Source organism: Eumetopias jubatus, unplaced genomic scaffold (assembly GCF_037043125.1).
Source record: "Eumetopias jubatus isolate StellerSeaLion01/CBP00866 unplaced genomic scaffold, mEumJub1_p1.0 scaffold_4, whole genome shotgun sequence".
NCBI lineage: Eukaryota > Metazoa > Chordata > Mammalia > Carnivora > Otariidae > Eumetopias > Eumetopias jubatus.
The window spans coordinates 186,063,686-186,072,245 of record NW_028274810.1 but is presented as its reverse complement, the minus strand read 5'-3'; the positions used below and the strand labels follow the sequence as shown (position 1 = coordinate 186,072,245).

The window sequence follows — 8,560 nt, the reverse complement described above, 5'->3', positions numbered from 1 at the left end:
GCATGAGAAAGAGGAGGCAGAAAAAGAAATCTTTTGCAGGAAAAAATACTCAAAACAATCATCACATATACTAGGGAAATAGGGAATGCAATGTGCATGCCCAGCAGTGGATATATGCTCAAAAAAAAAAAAAATGGAGAGGACTCTAGGCTTGCACATGAGCCCTGCAGAAGCAGGAGGTGATAGCAAAGGCAAAGCTTTAGCAGTCTGGCCTAGGATTGAAACATTACTCCAGCTCAGAGCAATGGAAACTAACCAGTGTCAGCAAGGGTATGGAGAAATTGGAACAGTCCTACATTCTTGGTAGGACTATACAATGGTGAAGCAACTATAGAAAGGAGGTGGTTGTTCCTCAAAATGTAACAAATGAATAAATGATCAAAAAGCAGAATCAGACCTATAAGTACAGAGAACAAACTGGTAGTTGCCAGAGGGGAAGATGTGAGGGGATGGGCAAAATGGATGATAAGGAGGTATATAGGTTTCCACTTATGGAATGAATAAGTCATAGAGATGAAAGGTACAGCATAGAAAATATCATCAGTGGTATTGTAAGAGCCTTGAATGGTGACAAGTTGTCACTACACTTGTGGTAACCATAGTGCAATGTACAGATTTATCAAGTCATTATGTTGTACACCTGAAATTAATGTAATATTGTGTGTTACCTATACTCAAATAAAAATAGTTAAATATAGAAAAATCATATGACCCAATCATTCCACTCCTAGGTATATGCCCACAAGAAAATAAAACTGATAAATACATGTACATGCATAGCAGTACTATTAACAACAGCCAAAAGGTAGAAACAACCCCAATGTCCACCAGTGGATGAATGGATAACAAATTGTGGTCTACACAGATAATAGATTATTATTCAGGAATAAAAAAATGAAGTACTGATATATGCTAAAATGTGATAAACCTCAAAAAATTAGGCTAAGTGGAAGAAGATAGACACAAAACATCGCATATTTTATGATTCCATTTATATGAAATATTCAGAATAGGCAAATCCTTACAGTCAGATGCAGACGGGTCACTGCGAAAAGAGGAAAGGGAGGAAGGGGGAGCAACTGCTTAAGGGGTACTGGATTTGTTTTCAGAGTGATAGAAATATTTTGAACTAAATAGATCTGATGTTTGCTGCACAAACACTGTAAGTTCACTAAGTGTTACTCACTGAACTAGTCCCTTTAAAGTGGTCAGTTTAGTGTTAAATAAATTTTGGGAAAAGTTTTCAAATAGCAATAATCGCGCCTCGGATAAAGCTCATTGGCTACGATACTGCCACTGCGCAAAGCTATGTGTTATATAAATTTTGTATCAATTAAGAACTGTCATGTAAATGAACTCAGCTTGCCTTCTGTTCCCTCATCAGGCATCATATCCATTCACTTCTAGAAATACAATGATCAACTAGCTAACACCATAGGCTTTGACTCTGCTGTCCATTACCTGCACCTTGCCTTTGGCATCCAAGTATCTCCTCTTGGCCCCTGAACCCAGGATTAAATTACCCTCCTTGTATTTAGGTTTCCCAATTGAGTGGCTAGAGTTCCCATTGTGAGGTCTCACCTACAGAGAAGAAGGATCATGGGGCTCTTCAAGGATGTTGGGACACCCCTCACACATTAATTTCTCACAATTGTGACAGAAGACCTACCTTCTGGATCTTCCCAGTGTGAGTGAGCAGGTATTAAATGAAAATTCCACTCTAATATTACAATTTCCTTAGGCCTTTGCATCCCTTTCTCTACATTAAACCACAGGGAATTTCCAGTTCTCTCACTATAGGCCATCTTTTGGTTCATGTTTCAGCCAACCAAACAAATTTTAGAGCACTTTCTAACTCATCAAATTAGCCCATTAAATGCAGAATCTCTTAGTAAACCCACATTAACAAATTTGGTCTGATACAATTTAATGTTCCTTCCACCATTATCCCACACCTTTGATTTCCTACACATGTTCCTGATTCCTGTATGTGTAAATTAAACTCAAGTAGCTCTTTTTGAGTGTAGCCCGCCTCCTTATGGGTCACACTTTGTACTTCACCTTTGAGGGCCCTCTGGGACTTAAGTCTCCTTCCAGTGTCTAGAAGCAGAGAGGCAGGGTGGCAGTGCATCATGAGAAGAATCAGTCTTATCTTGCAAAGGAACTGCCTCAGGAGAGTCCATTACCATTTCTTCAGGCAATACAAGGTTAATCCCCTCAGGCATCTCAGGCAGAGGCAGAAAAGACATCTGATATCACTGCAGGTGGGGATGCCATTGCCACTGGCAGCAGTGAGGCCACTTCCCCTGAGGGAGAAGGCTCACTGAAATTTAGGGTCTCAATGTCCTCAGCTTCATTAGGGTCTTCCTGCATATCCCCAATCCGGTTTATAAGATCCCATTCTTTCCTTTTTTTTCTTAAGATTTTTATTTATTTGAGAGTGAGAGAGAGAGCGAGCACAGAGAGTGAGAAGCAGACTCCCCTCTGAGCAGGGAGCCCGACACAGGGCTCGATCCCAGGACCCTGAGATTATGACCTGAGCCAAAGGCAGACGCTTAACTGACTGAGCCACCCAGGTGCCCTGATCCCATTCTTTCCTAATCAATGCTCTTTCTTTAATAGTAGATATTTTGCAAGGCTAAAAATTCAAAATACATTATAATTCAGCCAATCACAGATGGAATTCCACATTTGATTTTCACCACTTTAGTCCTGCAGCTACAGGAGATAAGGGTTTCCTTCAGGGCACACATAGACCTTCAGGTCATTTATGTGGCCCTTGAACTAGGAACTTGAATCCCTGAGCTCATCTTTTTCTTTCTCCACTTTGTCCAAAACATTAGGAGAAATCAACCAACATCATTATATTTGTTACTAAATGTTCTAAAGTATCATATATAGAGTCACCTAGCTCTTTGCTTCTGATAAGTCATAGATTAGAAGTATACAATGCAGATGTTTTCCATGTCACTATTGCTGTATCATGCCATGGATCATCAATGCTCTCTTTACTAAAGGAAATAGTGCCATTCATGTCTTTAAATCTAATAATACTAAGGAGCCAATTCAGAACCCATAGATATTAGATTATGGGAGCTGAGAAGTCCCAAGACCTGCTGTCTGCCAACTGGAGACCCAGAAAACTAGTGGTGTAGTTCAAAACCCTGAAAGCTGGATAACAAAAGGTGTGGATCCCACTCTGAATCTGAAGGTCTGAGAATGAGGAGTGCTGGAGGCAGATCTTTATCCCAACTCAACCGTCAGACAAAGAGAGCAACTCCTCCCTTCCTCCACCTTTTTATTCTATTTAAGCACTCAGGGCTACATGAGGTACGGCACTCTGCTTTACTCAATTCACCAATTCATATACCAGTCTTCTCTGGAAAGAACCTCAAGACACATTCAAAAAATGTCTTATCAGATATCAGGGACCATCCCATTGTCCAGTCAAGTTGATACACAAAATTAACCATCAGTCTGTCATAAAATTGTACTGAGGAAATTAGAATGTCACTCATCATACAGATATAAATGTTAAAATGTGAGAGATGTATCTTACAAACCATGGTGTGGTTACAGAAAAAGATTTTAAATTTCTTTCTGAATTAATTGAATTAAATTTCTAGGCTCTACAACTTCACATAAGACTAGTAATGGTCACATAAATCACTTCAGTTAGTCTTCAAACATTGTAGAAATAAGATGTATACAAATATCCATATATTCATTTTATTTTTATTTTTTAAAAATCCAGAGAATTGAAAAAAAATCCGGTGAATTGAAACTTTCCAAAGATGGAAACTAAAATAATTCCAGATTCACATAAAAATGCACTTTCTGTCTTTTAATTGAAATGATTAATGCAATTAATAGTGATTACTTTTTCTAATGAATGCTTAATTTACTCTTTGGGAAATGACTTATGATTATAGCTCATTACCAAACAAATGCATGCTATTTAGTTATTTGTGTAATGCTGTTAATTCATACTAATGAAAAGGACCAACATCTCTAAAATTAAATTCTAGCCTTCTGTATAAATACATTTTTTTGATAATAAAACTTAATAAATGTACTCTTTTGCAATTGCTTGATGTTTCTTAAAAAATCACTAATGGGATAGGAAAATTACTTTTGTTTAAAGAAGATATTGATAATGGGGAAGGGGTTATGCTGAATTTTACTTACTTGGGATTGTAGACAAATTGTCAGTAAAAGAAGTGATCAGTTGGAGTTGGAGTCTAGGTTCCTGTTGCTTACCATTGCAGACAAGATTTCTACATGTATGTTGTTTTCCTTTGAGATGATTCTCCCATGGAAATTTTCCATTTTGCTTTGAGTACAATAGGAATGCTTTCTTTTTCCTCTGCTGGAGAGTTAGTCTACCCAACAGCCACCATCACCCTGAGGTTGTGGCAAAAGGAACTCCAGACAAGCAAAGGCCTCTGCCTTCATTGCTGTCTTGGAGTGAGCAGTGACAGGAAACGTGCATGAACATCAGGGCTCACTACACTGCACCACTTTTGAGGGCAAACATCTGTTAAAGTCCTAATGCCACCCAATAATACACCCTGTGGATCTTTTTTTTAAATTCTTTTTTTAAAATATTTTATTTATTTATTCATGAGAGACAGAGGGAGAGACAGAGGGAGAGAGAGAGAGAGAGAAGCAGAGGGAGAAGCAGGCTCCCAAGGAGCAGGGAGCCTGATGCAGGACTCGATCCCAAGACCCTTGGGATCATGATCTGAGCTGAAGGCAGACACTTAACCATCTGAGCCAGCCAGGCACCCACACCCTGTGGATCTTAGACAAGCTTCTTATCATTTATTAGCTTTAGTTGCTTCATTTATAAGAAGGGAACAACTACAGACTTGGGCTGTTGGGATAAGTAAAAATTATGTAAGACACTTAGCTCAATTCATGGCAGAATGGCAGTGTTCTATAGATTCCAGAATTTTTAATTATTATAAATAGTCATTGCTAAGTATACTATCCCTAATGGACCATGATACACACTATATGTTTTGCAGACTTTGCCTTATTGGGAAGATAAAGTCTAAATGAGGAAGAGGTTCAGTTATAAATATACAAGAAAATGAAGATTTAAACTATAAAGCAGTCAAATTTACACTGGACATTGTGCAATATTATTTTCAAGGTTAAATGCAATCTTTGGCACTGAACCTGCTTTCTCAGTAATAATTCAAATATTATCCTATTTTCAGGAGAAGCATAGGAAGATGGTGGAATAAGAGGACCTTAAGCTCACCTCATCCTATGGATACACCTAGATAACAGCCACTTCAGTGCAACTAACCCAGAAAACAATCTGGAGACTGGCAGGACAGACTCTCCATAGTTAATCACAGGGAGGAGTTCACACTGAAAAGAGTAGTAAGGGCAGAGACACAATTGGAAATTAAACTCCTGGCAAGACTGAGCACCAACAGGAAAGGACACCACAATCACAGAAAAGGGAGAGGAATAGACTCCACAGCAGGCATCCTCAGCACCAGGGGCCCCCGTTGGGAAGATGAGTCCTCATAACATTTGGCCTTAAAAACCAGTGGGCCTTAAGTCCATGAGTTTTTTACATCCAGAGGGGCTTAACTCTGGGTACTTTAAAAATCAGTGGGCTTAGCTCTGGGAAAGCCAGAGGGTGATAGGAAACTCAGTCTCTGCTCTTAAAGAGCAAGTAAAACAAAAACCCCACCCAGACAGAGCAGAGAAGCAGCAGTTTAAAAGTGCCTGCTGTACATGGGAAAGAGGTTTGTTTACTAATCTCAGAATGTGTGCTGGAGGAACAGGGATTTTTAGGAGACATCTCCAAAGACAAAAGACCTGGGGGAACACCATTTCTCTCCCCCCACCCTGCAACCCCAGCCTATATAACCAGACACCTGCAGAAAAAAACATGAACACTATCCACCTAGCTTACTGCGCCATGTTCTCCTGTAGATCCAGCCCACCCAACCCACTCCACTCAGCAGAAGTCCCTCCAAAGAAGCTCCTGACATGTTTCTTTCTGCAAGCAGCCCCAACAGCAGCCAGCACCACTCCAGAATGACTTCTGCCCTGGGAGAGGGGAAGACTAACACAACAATTTGATTGCAGTATCAGCAGTAGGCTGGGGGCAGACAACTAATCTGATGGCCAGCCCCACCCACCAACAAAAATCTCACAGGAGGCAGTACAAGGAGAAAGCTCTGTTACAGGGGCCACTGTAACTCCAACAGACAGACTGGGAACAACAAACAGATGTCTATCTGGTCTGACTGCAGGCCCTGCACATCAACAAAAGCCTCTCAGAGGACTATGCAGGAAAAGTGTCTTGCAGTTTGATGTATCCACAGCCCTGACAAACAGGCTGATAGCAGGCATCTGGTCTGATCCAACCACAAGCCAAGGAAACCCCAGACTGGCCCCTTAACATCACCAGAACCAAACCCTGCCTGCAACAGGCAAAGGGGGCCATTCCAGATGACTGGACTGAAGACAAATGTGGATCAGTCACAACAGTAGAGTACACACAACACATATAGGAGATACCCCTGAAGTGTCGGGTTCTGGTGAACAAGGATATTACATTACAGGGCGCCACTAGACTTCTTCATACAGCCACTACTTTCAAGATCAGGACATAGCTGATTTTCGTAGTACATGAAAACAAACACAAAGAATTGGACAACATGAGGAAACAGAGTAATATGTCCTAAATGAGAGAACAGGATAAAATCACAACAAAAGAGCTAAATGAAAAGGAAATAAGCATGCCTGACAAAGAATTCAAGATCATGGTCATAATGATACTCACTGGATTTGAGAAAAGAGTGGAGGATCTCAGTAAACCTTAAACAAAGAGGTGTAAGATATAAAAAAGGACCAATCAGAGATGAAGAACTCACTAACTGAAATAAAAAATACACTACAGAGAATAAATAGTGGACTAGAGGAAGCAGAAGAAGGGATCAGTGAACTGAAAGACAGGGTAATGGAAAGCAACCAAGCTGAACAGCAAAAAGAAAAAAAAGAATAATAAAAAAGGAGAATAGGTTAAGGGAACTCAGTGATGTCATTAAGCATAATAACATTTCTATTATAAGGATCCTAGGAGGAGAATAAAGAGAAAAGGGGATAGAAAATTTATTTGAAGAAATAATAGTTGAAAACTTCCCTAATCTAGGGGAGGAAACAGATATCCAGATCCAGGATGCACAGAGCCACCAACAAAATCAACCCAAGGAAACCCACAGCAAGATACATAGAAATTAAAATGGCAAAAAGTAGCGATAAAGAGAGAATTTTAAAAGCAGGAAGAGAAATGGAAACAGTTACAAACAAGGGAAATCCCATAAGGGTAGCAGCAAATTTTTCAGCAGTGAATTTTTCAGCAGAAACTTTGCAGGCCAGAAAAAAGTGGCATGATATATTTAGCAAAAGGAAAAAAAAAAACCTACAACCAAGAATACCCTATCCAGCAAGCTAATTATTCAGAATAGAAAGAGAGATATAGAGTTTCCCAAACAAAAATTAAAGAAGTATATCACCACTGTACCAGCCTTCCAGGAAACATGAAAAGAAATTCACTGAGTGGAAAGAAAAGGCCATAATCAGGAGTAAGAAAGTCAGGAAAGGGGAAAATTTCATAGGTAAATACAGACATAATAAAAGTAGTAGATTTATCACTTATAAATCCAGTATGGAGATTTAAGCACACGAACAATAAAATCAATTATATTTATAAAAATCAGTCAAGTGATTCACAGAATATAAGTATGTAAAGTATGACATCATATACATAAAATTGGGTGGGGGGAAGTAAACGTTTAGTGCTTTTATAATGTGTTTAAATATAAGCGACCATCAACATTATATAGATTGCTATATGCATAAGATGTTATATATAAACCTAATAGTAATCACAAGTCAAAAACCTATAATAGATGTGCATAAAATAAAGAAAAAATAATCCAAGCATATTACTAAAGAAAGCCATCAAACCACAGGAAAGGGAGAAGAGAAGAAGGGAACAAAGAAGAACTACACACACACCAAAAAAAACCCCTATAAAACAAGTAACAAAAGAATATTATGAAAAATTATATGCCAAAAAAATTGGACAACCTAGAAGAAATGGATAAATTCATAGAAACATAACTTCCCAAAACTGAATCAGGAAAAAATAAAAAAATTGAACAGATTGATTACTAGCAGTAAAGTAGAAGCAGTATTCAAAAAACTCCCAACAAACAAAAGTCCAGGACCAGATGACTTCACAGGTGAATTCTACCAAACATTTACAGAAGAGTTCATACCTGTTCTGAAACTATTCCAAAAAAATAGAAGAGGATGTAAAACTTTGAAATTCATTCTACAAAGCCAGCATTATTCTGATACCAAAACCAGATAAAGACAACACACAAAAATAAAAGAAGAAAAAAGTCTACTATTTCTGATGAACATAGATGCAAAAATCCTCAACAAATATTAGCAAACCAAATCCAACAATACATTTAAAAGATCATTTCCCATGATCAAGTGGGATTTATTAATATTTGCA

The 8,560-nt window shown here is 38.6% G+C and overlaps 1 pseudogene; it reads right to left on the bottom strand.

The window, feature by feature from the left end:
* Nucleotides 1–1,152: 1,152 nt before the first annotated feature.
* Nucleotides 1,153–1,308, bottom strand: LOC114220954 (U4 spliceosomal RNA; annotated as a pseudogene).
* Between the last annotated feature and the right edge of the window lie 7,252 nt (nucleotides 1,309–8,560).